The 14,982-nt window shown below is 45.9% G+C and overlaps 3 non-coding genes across 3 annotated transcripts; 2 read left to right on the forward strand and 1 right to left on the reverse strand.

Moving 5' to 3' along the window:
- The first annotated feature begins 1,647 nt into the window (after positions 1–1,647).
- Positions 1,648–1,731, forward strand: trnas-cga (transfer RNA serine (anticodon CGA)). The gene has a single exon. It is a non-coding gene; the product is annotated as a tRNA-Ser (tRNA).
- An 8,165-nt stretch (positions 1,732–9,896) lies between these two features.
- On the forward strand, positions 9,897–9,986 carry trnar-ucg (transfer RNA arginine (anticodon UCG)). Its single transcript is given in 2 exon segments — positions 9,897–9,933; positions 9,951–9,986. It is a non-coding gene; the product is annotated as a tRNA-Arg (tRNA).
- Positions 9,987–10,305: 319 nt separating this feature from the next.
- On the reverse strand, positions 10,306–10,387 carry trnas-uga (transfer RNA serine (anticodon UGA)). Its single transcript has one exon. It is a non-coding gene; the product is annotated as a tRNA-Ser (tRNA).
- Between the last annotated feature and the right edge of the window lie 4,595 nt (positions 10,388–14,982).

The raw sequence follows: 14,982 nt of genomic DNA on the forward strand, positions 1-14,982 counted from the left end.
AACCGGAGCACTCGGAGAAAACCCACGCAAACACAGGGAGAATGTGCAAACTCCACACAGACAGTCACCCGAGGTCCGGATTCGAACCCGGGTCCCTAGCGCTGTGAGGCAACAGTGCTAACCACTATGCCACCATGCTGCCCGTTCACTAATGTCTTTCAGGGAAAGAAATCTGCCGCCCTTACCTGGTCTGGCCTTTGTGTGACTCCAGTCCCATAGCAATGTGGTTGACTCTTAACTGCCTCTGAAATGGCCTAGCAATCCAGTCAGTTGTAACAAACCGCTACGAAACAAAATAATAAAAATGAAACTGTACGGACCACCTGGCCTCCTCCCGTGGTCCCCACCATCACAGAAGCCAGTCTTCAGCCAATTCCATTCACTCCACATGATATCAAGAAAAGGCTGAGCACACTGGTAACAGCAATGGCTCTGGGCCCTGACAACACACCGGCTATCATTCGGAAGACTTGTGCTCCAGCCAAGCTGTTCTAGTACAGCTACAGCACTGGCATCTATCCAACAATGTGGAAGACTGCCCAGGTATGTCCTGTCCACATAAAGCAGCGCAAATCCAATCCAGCCAATTACCGCCCCATCAGTCTACTCTCAACTCTCAATCATCAGCAAAGTGATGGAAGGTGCCATCCACAGTGCCGTAAAGAGGCACTTACTGACCAATAACCTGCTCATTGATGCCCGGCTTGGGTTCTGCCAAGAGCACTCGGCTCCCGACTTCATTAAAACCTTGGTCCAACATGAACAAAGGAGCTGACCATCAACATCCTGGGGGTTACCATTGACCATAAATACTGTGACAACAAGAGAAGGTCAGAGGCGAGGCATTCTGCGTCGGGTGTCTCACCTCCTGACTTCCCAAAGACTTTCTACCATCTACAAGGCACAAGTAAGGAGTGTGATGGAATACTCTCCACTTGCCTGGATGAGTGCAGCACCAACAACACTCAAGAAGTTCGACACCATCCAGAGCAAAGCAGCCCGCTTGATTGACACCCAATCCACCACCTTAAACATTCACTCCCTTCACCACCGGCGCACCGTGGCTGCAGTGCGTACCATCTACAAGATGCACTGCAGCAACTCACCAAGGCTTCTTCAGCAGCACCTCCCAAACACGCAACCTCTTCCACCTAGAAGGACAAGCGCAGCAGGCGCATGGGAACACCCCCACCTCCAAGTTCCCCTCCAAGTCACACACCATCCTGACTTAGAAGTATATTGCCGATCCTTCATCGTTGCTGGGTCAAAATCCTGGAACTCCCTCCCTAACAGCACTGTGGGAGTACCTTCACCACACGGACTGCAGCGGTTCAAGAAGGCGGCTCACCACCACCTTCTCAAGGGGCAATTAGGGATGGGCATTTAATGCTGGCCTTGCCAGCGCACCCACATCCCATAAACGAATTAAAAAAAATCCTATCAGCATATCCTTCTATTCCTTTCTCCCTTCCTCTTAAATGCATCTGTAGTATTCGCCTCAACTAATGCATTCTCAGCGCACTTTGGGCAAAGAAGTTAACCCTGAATTCCCTGATGGATTTATCGGTGAGTATTTGTGACCTGTCTTCTCTGAGCTAGTTCCTGACTCACTCACAGTAGGAAGCATTTTCTCAATGTTAATTTGCAGCTGCGATGGCCGAGTGGATAAGGCGTTTGGACTCGAAATCTCAATGGGGTTTTTCTGCGCAGGTTTGAACCCTGCTCGCAGCGACTTTGAAGTTAACTATTTATTTTATTTCATCGGCTCCCTGTGGCGATCACTGGCCCCGAAATTGATCAGAATTCCCTCCACTGCACTTTATTACACTGATTAACCCAAAGCTGTTGTTCCAATTGGAACACTAATAATTTATCGGCATCCATTAGATATTGTGGATTTGTTGGGAACTAGTGAGCAATACACACACAAAGCAGCATCAAAAATATTAATTAATAATGAGCTCTGCAGTGTCTGGTAGGGAATCACCTTCAGCTACTAAGTGGGAACACGGTTTGGTTTTATAAAACTGAACACGAATTAAAAGTGTGTAAAAAAACCGCGGCAGAACTAGAACCTACAATCTTCTGGTAACCTGAGGATTAATTGGTGGTTTGTAGGTCAGCGACATCTGTGGACAGAGAAACACAGGGTCAACCTTCCAGTTCCTTGAACTCTCGGCAGAACTTTGCTTCAAAGTATTACAGCTCCAATCTTTTCAGCAAATAGCAAAATTAAGAAACTACCCACACCATCAAAAAGTAAATGGCCCATACGGGGATCGAACTCGCGACCTTGGCGTTATTTAGGAGCACGCTCGAACTTACTGAGCTAACCAGCCTAACTTCACTCCTTTTACTGTTAAAATCAATTTATGTTGAGTTTTGGTTTTTGTCAGTTGACTTCGAAGGCTGTAAAAGAAAGACTCTGATTTCAACAGCGCCTTTCACATCAGGACGTCTCAAAATGCTTTACAGCCAATGAAGTTATAGTCACTGTTGTAATGTAGGAAAAACAGCAGCAGCCAATTTGTGCACAGCAAGCTCCCACAAAGTGATAATCGAAGATAACCTGTTTTAGTGATGGTGATCTGCGGATAAATATTGGTTACAGGACACCGGGTAAACCTCATCACCCCCTGCTCTTCTTCCAATCGTGCCATGGGATCTTTAATGTCCACCCGAGAGGGCAGAGGGGGCCTCAGTTTTAGAGTTGTATTCCACCACAATCTGTAACCTTATGGACCGGCATATCTCACACACTACCATTAGCATCAAGACAGGGGGCCAACCCTGGTTCAATGAGGAGTGCAGAAGAGCATTTCAGGAGCAGCACCAGGCGTACCTAAAATGAGATGCCAACCTCATGAAGCTACAACACAGGACTACACACATTCTAAGCTATGGAAACAGCATGTGTAGACAGAGCTAAGCGCTCCAACAACCAACGGATCAGATCAATGCTCTGCAATCCTGCCACATCCAGTCGTGACTATTTTAATTTAATTTAATTTGTTCCTATTATTTGGCCATCGCTGGCAAGGCCAGCATTAATTGCCCATCCCTAATTGCCCTTGAGAAGGTGGTAGTGAGAAGCCCTCTTGACCCGCTGCAGTCAATGAGGTGAAGGTCGTCCAATAGTACTGTTAGGGAGGGATTTCCAGGATTTTGACCTAGCGACGATGAAGTTATGGTGATATATTTTCACAAAGGGATGGTATGTAACTTGGAGGGGAACTTGGAGGTGATGGTGTTCCCATGCACCTGCTGCCCTTATAAGAACATAAGAACATAAGAAATAGGAGCAGGAGTAGGCATTCGGCCCCTCGAGCCTGCTTCACCATTCAATAAGTTCATGGCTGATCTGATCTTGGCCTCAACTCCACTTTTCTGCCTGTTCCCCCTTAGCCCTTGACACTCCGATAGTTCAACAATCTGTCTACCTCAGGCTTGAATATAATCAATGATTCAGGCTCCACAGCTCTCTGGGGTAGATATTTCCAAAGAATCACAACCCTCTGAGAGAATAAATTTCTCCTCATCTGCGTCTTAAATGGACAAACCCTTATTCTGAAACTATGCCACCTGATTCTAGATTCCCCCATGAGGGAAAACAACCTCTCAGCATCTACCCTGTCAAGCCCCCTCAGAATCTTATATGTTTCAATGAGATCACCTCTCATTCTCCTAACCTCCAATGAGTATAGGCCCAACCTGCTCAACCTTTCCTCATAAGACAATCCCTTCATCCCAGGAATCAACCTAGAGAACCTTCTCTGAACTGTCTCCAATGCAAGTTTATCCCTCCTTAAATAAGGAGAACAAAAATGTATGCAGTACTCTAGGCGTGGCCTCACCTGTACAGTTGTAGCAAGACTTCCCTGCTTTTATACTCCATGCCCCTTGCAATTAAGGCCAACATTCCATTTGTCTACTTAATTACTGCATGCTAACTTTTTGTGTTTCATGTACGAGGACACCCAGATCCATCTTAACCGCAGCATTCTGTAGTCTCTCTCCATTTCAATAATATTTTGCTTTTCTATGCCCTCCATGGCCTCGCCCCTCCCTATTTCTGTAATCTCCTTCAGCCCCACAACCCCCTGAGATATCTGTGCTCCTCTAATCCAGCCCTCTTGAGCATCCCTGATTATAATCGCTCAACCTTTCTGTTGCCCTAAGCTTTGGAATTCCCTGCCTAAACCTGTCCACCTCTCTTTCCTCCTTTAAGATGCTCCTTATAACCTATCTCTTTGACCAAGCTTTTGGTCACCTGCCCTAATTTCTCCTTATGTGGATTGGTGTCAAATGTTTTGTCTGAAAATACTGCTGTGCAGCGCCTTGGGACGTTTTACTACATTAATGGTGCTATATAAATGCAAGTTGTTGTTGGTAATGGTGGTCGCTGATTCGGTGATGGTCTTGCTGTTGAATGTGAAGGGGCGGTGGTTCGACTTTCGCTTGTTGGAGCTGGCCATTGCCTGGCACTTGTGTTGGCTGTTGTCATGTGTGGCACACAGTGACATATGCACAGTATTTGCCGATAGGATAGTGTATGATTGACAACTGCAGGTGTATGCTGAAAGATTAATGCAGGAAATTGTCAGCTAGAGTCTCGAAAATATAAGCTTATACACATGAACCAAATCCAATGGCCGGTTAGCTCAGTTGGTTAGAGCGTGGTGCTAATAACGCCAAGGTCGCGGTTTCGATCCCCGTACGGGCCATTTGATTTTTGGTAGAGAGGGTAGTTACTTGATTTTGTTATTTGTTGAAAAGTTTGGATGGAAACTCACACGGGACCTGCAATACTTTGAAGCAAAGCTGGAAATCCTGAGTTATGACCTGCGGAGCGTTTCCAACATTAAATGAACAATTCCAGATCCATCGGGACTTCTCGTATTTCAATCAGTGAACGGTTCACAGCTGCTGATTGGTTTGGAGTGCAAAGAATAGAACTGAAATAAATACAATCCCGGGGTTTAATCGCTCATTATTAACATACCGCCAGAAACAGACCGTTCGGTCCAACCAGTCCATGCCGCCGTTTATGCTTCACTCGAGCCTCCTCCAGTCTTTCCTCATCTAAATCTATCAGCATAACCCTCTATTCACTTCTCCCACATTTGCTTACCTAGCCTCCTCTAAAATGCATCTAAACTATTCCCTTCAACCACTCCCTGTGGTAGCGAGTTCCACATTCTCACCACTCTCTGGGTAAAGATGTTTCTGCTGAATTCCCGATTGGATTTCTTGCTGACTATCTTATATTGATGGCCTCTAGTTATGCTCTTCCCACAAGTGGAATCATTCTCTCTGTATCCACTCTATCAAAACCTTTCATAATTTTAAAGATCTTTTAAACTGACCTCCCTATTCTTCCTAGCATAATGAAATACGTCACACTTATTTGTGTTCAAATTCATTTGCCAATGCTATGCCCATTCTGCAAGTTTATTACTGTCCTCCTGTAACTTGTTGCAGTCCTCCCCAGTATTGACTATTCCCCCCAATTTGGTGTCATCTGCAAATTTATAAATTGTGTTTCTGATCACTAAGTCTAAATCGTTAATATAAATTGCGAACAGCAGTGGCTCCAGCTCTGATACTTGTGGAACACCACTACCCACCTTCTGCCACTGTGAATAAACTACCCGGTAGTCGGACTATCTGCCTTCTCTCCTTAAGCCAGCCAGCAATCCATTCCACTTCTTCACGCCTGACTCTGAATTCTCTGCCCTTGTTCATCAGTCTATTATGGGGTACATTATCGAAGGCCTTCTGAAAATCCAGATAAATTACATCTACTGCATTACCATTGTCTACTCTCTCTGTTGGTTTGGAGTGCATAGAATGGGACTGAAATGACATCGGCGATCTCCAGTTCCCTGCTCCCCTCACCCACTCCAACCTAACTCCCGTCTGATCTTGCAGCACTCCGTTCTCTCCGATACAACCCTAACATTGTCATTAAACCTGCTGACAAAGGTGGTGCTGTTGTTGTTTGGAGAACCGTCCTCTACCATCCGGAGGCTGAACGGCAACTCTCTGACAGCTCCTCCGACCTCCCCCTGTACCATGACCCCACTACTGAACATCAAGCAATTGTTTCCAAGACTGTCACTGACCTCATCTCCTCTGGAGATCTTCCCCCCATGGCCGCCAATCTCTCAGTTCCTCAACACTGCACTGCCCACTTCCACATCCTTCCCAAGATCCACAAACAGGACTGCCCTGGTTGACCAATTGTTGCAGCCTGTTCTTGCTCCACAGAACTGATTTCTTCCTATCTTCACTCTATTTTTTCTCGACTTGTCCAGTCCCTTCCCACCTACGTGCGCGACTCTTCCAACACCCTCCGTACTTTAACAGTTTCCAGTTTCCTGGCCCCAAACGTCTCCTTTCCACTCTGGATGTCCATTCCCTCTACACCTCCATCCACCACCAGGACGGCCTTAAGCGGCTCCACTTCTTCCTTGAACAGAGGCCCCACCAGTCCCCATCCACCACCGCCTTTGTCCGCCTGGCTGCACTTGTTCTCACATTGTACAACTTCTCCTTTGATTCCATTCACTTCCTCCAAATTAAAGGTGTTGCTATAGGTGCCTGCATGGGCCCTAGCTATGCCTGCCTTTTTGTGGGATATGTGGAACATTCTTTGTTCAAGTCCGACTCAGGTCCCCTTCCTCACCTCTTTTTCCGGTACATCGATGATTGTATTGGTGCCATTTCCTGCTCTCGCCCTGAACTAGATAATTTCTTTCACTTTGCCTCCAATTTCCACCCTTCCCTCACCTTCACATGGTCCATCTCCGACTCTTCCCTTCCCTTCCTCGACTTCTCTGTCTCCATTTCTGGGGATAGGCTATCGACCAACATCCACTATAAGCCCACTGACTCCCACAGCTACCTGGACCACACTTCCTCCCACCACGCTTGCTGTAAGGACTCATAGAAACATAGAAACATAGAGACATAGAAGATAGGAGCAGGAGTAGGCATTTGGCCCCTCGAGCCTGCTCCACCATTCAATGCGATCATGGCTGATCATCCAAATTCAGTACCCTGTCCCTGCCTTCTCCCCATATCCCTTGATCCCTTTAGCCTTAAGAAATATATCTAACTCCTTCTTGAATATATTTAATCAATTTGCCTCCACTGGCTTCTGTGGTAGAGAATTCCACAGGTTCACCACTCTCTGGATGAAGTAATTCCTCCTCATCTCTGTCCTAAATGGCTTACCCCTTATCCTTAGGCTGTGACCCCTGGTTCTGGAATCCCCGGCCATCGGGAACATCCTTACTGCATCTAGTCTGTCTAGTCCTGTTAGTATTTTATAAGTATCAATGAGATCACCTCTCATTCTTCTAAACTCCAGCGAGTATAAGACCAATCAACCCAATCTCTCCTCATATGTCATTCCTGCCATCCCAGGTATCAGTCTGGTGAATCTTCACTGCTCTTACTCCATGGCAAGAACATCCTTCCTCAGATAAGGCGACCAAAACTGCACACAATGCTCAAGATGTGGTCTCACCAAGGCCCTGTACAACTGCAGCAAGACATCCTTGCTGCTGTACTCGAACCCTCTCGCTACGAAGGCCAACATACCATTTGCCTTCTTAACCGCCTGCTGCACCTGCATGCTTACCTTCAGCGACTAGTGCACAAGGACACCCAGGTCTAGTTGCACTTCCCCTTCTCCCAATCTATTGACGTTCAGATAATAATCTGCCTTCCTGTTTTTGCCACCAAAGTGGACAACCTCGCATTTATCCACATTATACTGCATCGGACATGCTTCTTCCCAATCACCCAACCTGTCCAAATCATACTGGAGTTTCTCGGCATCCAATTCACAATTCACAATTCAATTCACAATTCAAATCGCTTTATTGGCATGATAAGTTACATCTTATGTTGCCAAAGCATCAAAATACATTTATGGTTGAGCACATAAACGCAGTTCTATTCATACAGTGTATAAACAGGTATATCCCTGAGTGTATAAATATACATTCGCATTGTTTATATATATTCATTTCTGAGTTTACTGGTTGTCCCTCTGTTCATGGAAAGCTGTAACATAGTGTGCCGCCAGTGTTACACAGCTTCTCTCCTCTCCCAGCACACATGCCCACCCAGCTTTGTGTCATCTGTAAACTTGGAGATATTACATCTAGTTCCCTCGTCTAGATCATTAATATATATTGTGAATAACTGGGGTCCTAGCACCAATCCCTGCGGTACCCCACTAGTCACTGCCTGCCACTCGGAAAAAGACCCGTTTATTCCAACTCTTTGCTTCCTGTCTGCCAACCAGTTGTCTATCCAAGTCAGTACCTTGCCCCCAATTCCATGTGCCTTAACTTTACACGCTAATCTCTTGTGTGGGACCTTCTCAAAAGCCTCTGAATGTCCAAATACACCACATCCACATAGCATTTCCCCCACTACCGATGTCAGGCTTACCGGTCTATAATTCCCCGTTTTCTCTCTACCACCTTTTTTGAATAGTGGGGTAACATTAGCTACCCTCCAATCCATGGGAACTGTTCCAGAGTCTATCGAATTTTGGAAGATGACCAGCAATGCATCTACTATTTCTAGGGCCACTTCCTTAAGTACACTAGGATGTAGATTATCAGTCCCTGGGGATTTATCCATTCCATTCTATTCCATTCTCCCAGTTTCTCTGTCTCTGTTGCATCTGTTCTGATGAGGCCACCTTCCATACCAATGCTTCCGGTATGTCTTCCATTTTCCTCAACTGAGGATCCCCCTCTACCATGGTTGACATGACACTCGACCGAGTCTGTTCCATTTCCCGCACGACTGCTCTCACCCCTTGCGCTCACTCCCAGAAACATAATAGGGTTCCCCCCTTGTCCTCACCTTTCACCCCACCTGCCTCCACATTCAACGGATCATCCTGCGCCATTTCCACCACCTCCAGCATGATCCCACCGCCAAACACATCTTCCTCTCCTCCCTTTCAGCATTTCAAAGGGACCGCTCTCTCCATGACAGCCTGGTCCACTCCTCTATCACCCCAACACCCCTTCTCCTTCGCCCGGCACCATCCCATGCAAGTGCAGGAGATGCAACACCTGCCCTTTTAATTCCGTCCTTCCCATCGCCCAGGGCACCAAACACTCCTTCCAGGTGAATCAGCGATTACCTGTACTTCTTACAATTTAGTTACTGTATTCGCTGAATCTACATTGTGACACCAAATGCAGATTGGGTGACCGCTTTGCAGAACAGTCGGCAAGTGTGACCCCGAGCTTCCGGTCACCTGTCACTATAATTATCTGCTCCACTCCCTCTCTGATCTCTCCTTCCTTGGCCTGTTGCACTGTTCCAATGAAGCTCTACGTAAGCTCGAGGAACAGCACCTCATCTTTCTATTAGGCACTTTACAGCCTTCTGGACTTAACACCGAGTTCAACAATTTCAGACTATAAATTGGCCCCTGTATATCTTTAATTTTTTTAATTTGTTCTCATTTTTCCTCACATGACAGTTGTTAATGTTTCTGCCATAATCATTCACACCTCATCTTGAGCCATCTTTTGTTCGTTAACTTGTCCTATTACCTCTCCTTTTGCCTTGCACCATCATCCCTTTTGTAAGTCAATCTCTCCTGCCGTCCATTCTATCACAGACATTTCCTTTGTTCTTACCTCGCCTCCACCCACCCCTGCTTAAATATCCCTCTTCTCTAACCTTCTCCAGTTCTGACGAAGGGTTCGACCTGAAAGGTTAACTCTGTTTCTCCCTCACTCGATGCTGCCTGACCTGCTGAGTGTTTCCAGTATTCTCTGTTGTTAATGAAATGAACACAGTAACGGAGTTTAATCACTCATTATTAGGATTTGTTGAGTCTACTTTTGTGTGGCCGCGTGGCCTAATGGATAAGGCGTCTGACTTCGGTGTAAATTCTGAATGCTATCAGAAGATTGCAGGTTCGAGTCCTGCCGCGGTCGTTTTACACACTTTTTAATTCGGTTTCAACTTTAGAAAACCAAACCGCATTTCCACTCTTTTCCTTCCAAACATTGCAGGGTTCTTTATTAAATGGAATTTTTACGTGCTGTCTTATGTGTAAATTTCTCACTGATCTTTGCAAATAGTTTCAAACAAATCCACAATTTCTCATTGATGACAAATTAGTGTTTCCAATTGGAACAACAGCTTTGGGTTAATCAGTGTCATAACGTGCAGTGGAGGGAATTCTAATCAGTTTCGGGGCCAGTGATCTCCACAGGGAACCGATGAAATAAAATAAAGAATTTGCAGTAGAATCGCTGCGAGCAGGGTTCGAACCTGCGCAGAGAAACCCCATTGGATTTCAAGTCCAACGCCTTAACCACTCGGCCATCGCAGCTGTGCAAATGTAACTTTTCAACAGTGAAATGACCTGTGCAAACTATTAGACAGCTTCCCTGCACAATATAAATGGAAGGAAGTTGTGTGACAGCTGCACAGAGGCCTGGTTAGGTCACTGTGTACAGTTCTGCACACTGCACCTTAGAAAGGATATATTGACCTTGAAGGATGTGCGGTGCAGATTCACGAGTGTGTTACCAGGGCTCCAAGGGTTAGGCTATGAGCAGAGATCACATAATCTAGGCTTGTATTCCCTGGAATATTGAAGATTAAGGGGCAGAGATCATAGAAATACAGAAATTTACGCCAGAGAAGGAGGCCATTCGGCCCATCGTGTCTTTGCCGGACGAAAAAGAGATATTTTGCCTCATCCCACTTTCCAGCTCTGGGTCCGTACCCCTGTAGCTTACAGCACTTCAAGTACATGTCCATACTGCTTTCTATTAATGTGATCGGTAGTGACTTCCAGATCCGCTCCACTCTCTGTGTGAAAATGGTTCTTGTCAACTCCTCTTTAATCATTTTACCAGTTACTTTAAATCTACGCCCCTGATCATTGACATTTCTGCTAAGGGAAATAGGTCCTTCCTATCCACTGTATCCTGGCCCCTCAGTATTTTATGCACCTCAATTATGTCTCCACTCCACTTCCTCTGCTCCAAAGATAACAACCCAACCCTATCCAATCTTTACTTACAGCTAAAATTTTCCAGTCCTGGCAACATCCTAGTAAATCTCCTCGGTACCCTCTCTAGTGCAATAACATCTTTCCTGTACTGTGGTGACCAAAGCTGTCTGCAGTACTCTAGCTGTGGCCTAACAAGTGTTTTATACTGTTCAAACATAACCAGACCGTTCTTGAATTCTATGCCTTGGCTAATACAAACATAGAAACATAGAAGATAGGAGCAGGAGTAGGCCGTTCGGCCCCTCGAGCCTGCTCCACCATTCAATGAGATCATGGCTGATCATCCAAATACAGTACCCGGTCCCTGCTTTCTCCCCATAACCGTTGATCCCTTTAGCCTTAAGAAATATATCCAACTCCTTCTTGAATATATTTAATGTATTGGCCTCTGCTGCCTTCTGTGGTAGAGAATTCCACAGGTTCAGCACTCGCTGGATGAAGAAATTCCTCCTCATCTCTGTCCTAAATGGCTTATCCCTTACCTTCGTCTGTGACACCTGGTTCTGGATTCACCGACCATCGGGAACATCGTTCCTGCATCTAGTCAGTCCAGTCCTGTCAGAATTTTATACGTTTCAATTAGATCCCCTCTCATTCTTCTAAACCCCAGTGAGTATAAGCCCGATCGACACAATCTCCCCTCATACATCATTCCTGCCATCCCAGCTATCTGCCTGGTGAAACTTTGCAGAACTACTTCCATGGCAAGAATGTCCTTCCTCAGATAAGGCGACCAAAACTGCACACAATACTCAAGATGTGGTCTCACCAAGGCCCTGTACAACTGCAGCAAGACATCCCTGTTCCTGTGATCAAACCCTCTCGCTATGAAGGCCAAGATACCATTTGCCTTCTTAACCACCTGCCGCCTAATAAAGGAAAATATTCCCGAGGACGTTTTAACCAATAATAAAGCAGAAACTGCTGGAAATATTTGTTAGAACGGATTCTTTTACCCTCAGTCTGGTTCAGTAAACACTGAGTCGAACAACTGGAGAATTCAAACGATTTATTATCCGCGGAGTCTTACTCTGATATATAGACACCGACTCCTGCAAGAGTCTGCGAATCCAACAGAGCAAGCAGTTTGTCCTACAGTGTGTTACATTATTATACTTGCATTTGAGAAGACATTAACACATCGTACAGTCTGCACCAATCCCGAGCTGTGCACGTATACAGTTAATTTGATTTCCTGGCCTGGCAGTTTGAAATAAAGAAGTCACATTTTACTGAATGGGTTACAGTTAAGTAAATATCCTGGTAATGGGTTCCCGATCACCTAAACATTATGGTAATGCGTTTGCAATCACGGTAATGTGTTTTCTGATCGCCTATTGTCTGTATAACTTCTGCACTCTGCCTTACAGTGTTTCTAACAGCAAGGTGTAACATTGTGGGCGCCAGCCATTTTAGCAGCCAAAGATCAGTTTAGCCTTTTTATTTTACTTCTTGCTGCCTTCACAGTTTCTTGTTTCTATTTCTTTGACCTTGGTATTCTCAATCCCTCCTTTTATCATTCTATGATAACCAACCGTTATTCAGTTACGTCCAACTTATTTAGTCGATCAAATTCTTCATTGTCATCGTACTTTACTTCCTTCATTTCATATTCATTGGTCAGTCTTACCATTAACATCTTCGGGCTACCTCTTTTTTTCCAAAGCTAGCTGCATTCTTCCTAGCACACATTTCATGATTGCTAGTCCAATAAAAATACAGGCGATTGCAACTACTCGGTACATAGCCATATTTATCAACCAGTCATACCATCCTCCAAATCCCCAATCTCCCCAGTTACTTGCTTCCTTCATATTATCCATTTGTTCCCTTATCTTTGTGATAAAGCGGGTGATGTTCTTTGTCTGGTCTCGGACTCCCATAAGGCATTTACCTTTTACTATTGCACAGACACCACCTTCTCGGGCCAGCAGGTAGTCTAGGGCATATCTGTTTTGCATAGTGAATAACCTGAGTTCCGACAATTCTTTAGTGACTGCGTCGAGGGCCCCCATGGTAGCATTACCCAGGATGGTGAGGCCACAGATAAGGTAGTTCCAGTTATTGGCGGCCAGATAGGCTCCAATATAGCCTATAGAGAACAGGCCAGCAAATCCATATCCTATAGAGGTTCTGTGTCCTCCTAGGGATTCAGGATTTTCCACTTGGAGCAAAACTCTTTCGAGGCTGCCCTGACTACTATTTTTCGGTGGGATGTCCATTGGGAGGGGCAGGGTACTGTGGTAGGGGTTAAGGTAGCGATGGCTACCGTCTGGGGGTGGTATCTACTACCATGAAATTAGTGGCTTTTCCTTGGCTCAAGAAAAAGTAGCCTGGTTTGGTATATATCACAGATACGTGTTTCTGCCTTGTGCTTAAATGGCTCGGGGGAAGGAAATAGTCAAAACCTTGGATCTCACGAGTATCAGTAGGCTGGGTATTAGCTATTTTTACTACCATAAAGGTTTCCCCCCCTACCTTCAGAGTTGCCCCATCCCCTTCTGCACATAAAACTTGTACTCCTTCGGTTATTGACACACATACGGATTGCTCACATGTGCAGCTACCGGTGTCTGGTCCTATCGTACACTGATGGTGGAGGCAGCGTGTCATCAAGCAGGTGTAGTTCTGCTTAACCCATACTGACCTACAGCCATAGCCCGTCCCATTCCAACAATTCTCATAGCCACCAGGGTTCCTGCTTAGTTTCAGGCAATTGGCGGGCGGGGTTAAGGTATAGGGTATTGTTATATTGTTTGTGGGAGGGAGAAGGTGAGCACCTAAAAGAAAGTCCGGGGGAACAATAACCGGGGTTGGGGTAAACACCCCCTCAACAGATATCAGGGGCGGATAACAAACAATTGACTCTGGTGAGTATAGGGCAGCGTGAGTCTGGAGGAATAGGTTGCCCGTCGGGGTTTCTTCAGGGAAAGTGTGTTGGAGATCTCGTTTACGTCTCTTTGTGAGGGTACCTTCTACCCTCGAATAGTCGAAGCTGCTCATAGGGGGCAGTCCATTTCTTTTCTTTTCCTGGTTGGACTTTGGATAACAGTTTTGTCCTTTGGCATCGGTAATTCTGTTGCATGGTCCTGCAGTAACAGACTTGGTCACCTGGCGTCAACAGACGTAATCAAATTTACACTTGGTCCAATGGCATGGCAATGTTCCTCTGTGTATGTATCTCAGCATTAGCGAGCGGTGGGGCTGTCTAATAAGCCCAATGTAGGTGTCCCAGTTGATCACGTTCCATTTCCCGAACCCGCCTGGGTTATCATCATTGCACCGAAGCACGTCTCCGTGGCATAGGTGGTGTACCCGCTTGGGTTGGTTCCACCGGCATGTCCACCTTCTGGGCCGTTGAGTTATTCCAAGGGTGATCAGGGCACTGATAGAGAGGATCCACAGCGACGTCTGCATGGCTGGTCGGCGCGGCACGTCTGTTTAGGGAGAGATTTCTTGGAAGCAAGAGAGGTTAGCATTCTTTAAGTTTTAGGCATAGCATTACTGACAATTTTACAGTGGTGGAGGCGGACCCAAGCACTCTTTCCCTCTACTTTGGCAGCAGTTGGGGTGGCACCAGCCGGGATAGTAAGTATTTGGAACAAGGCCACGGGGAGTAATTTGAGCCATGTAGTTCCCGTCTCGGCCTGTAATTTGGCAAGTTTATTTTTCAAGGTCTGATTAGCCCGCTCGACCAGTCCGGCGGCCTGTGGCCTGTAGGCACAATGTAGCTGCTGTTGGATGCCCATTTGAGTGCAGAACTCCTTGTTTACCAGACCCACAAAGTGAGGGCCGTTGTCTGAACTTAATCGGTTTGGAATTCCGTACCTTGCAATAATTTCTCTCATTAAAACTTTTATAACAGTGGAGGCTTTGTTATCCGTAGTCGGGTAGGCCTCAATCGA

Source organism: Somniosus microcephalus, unplaced genomic scaffold (genome assembly GCF_052327205.1).
Source record: "Somniosus microcephalus isolate GS21.2 unplaced genomic scaffold, FLI_Smic_1.0 unresolved_chr8, whole genome shotgun sequence".
Lineage (NCBI taxonomy): Eukaryota > Metazoa > Chordata > Chondrichthyes > Squaliformes > Somniosidae > Somniosus > Somniosus microcephalus.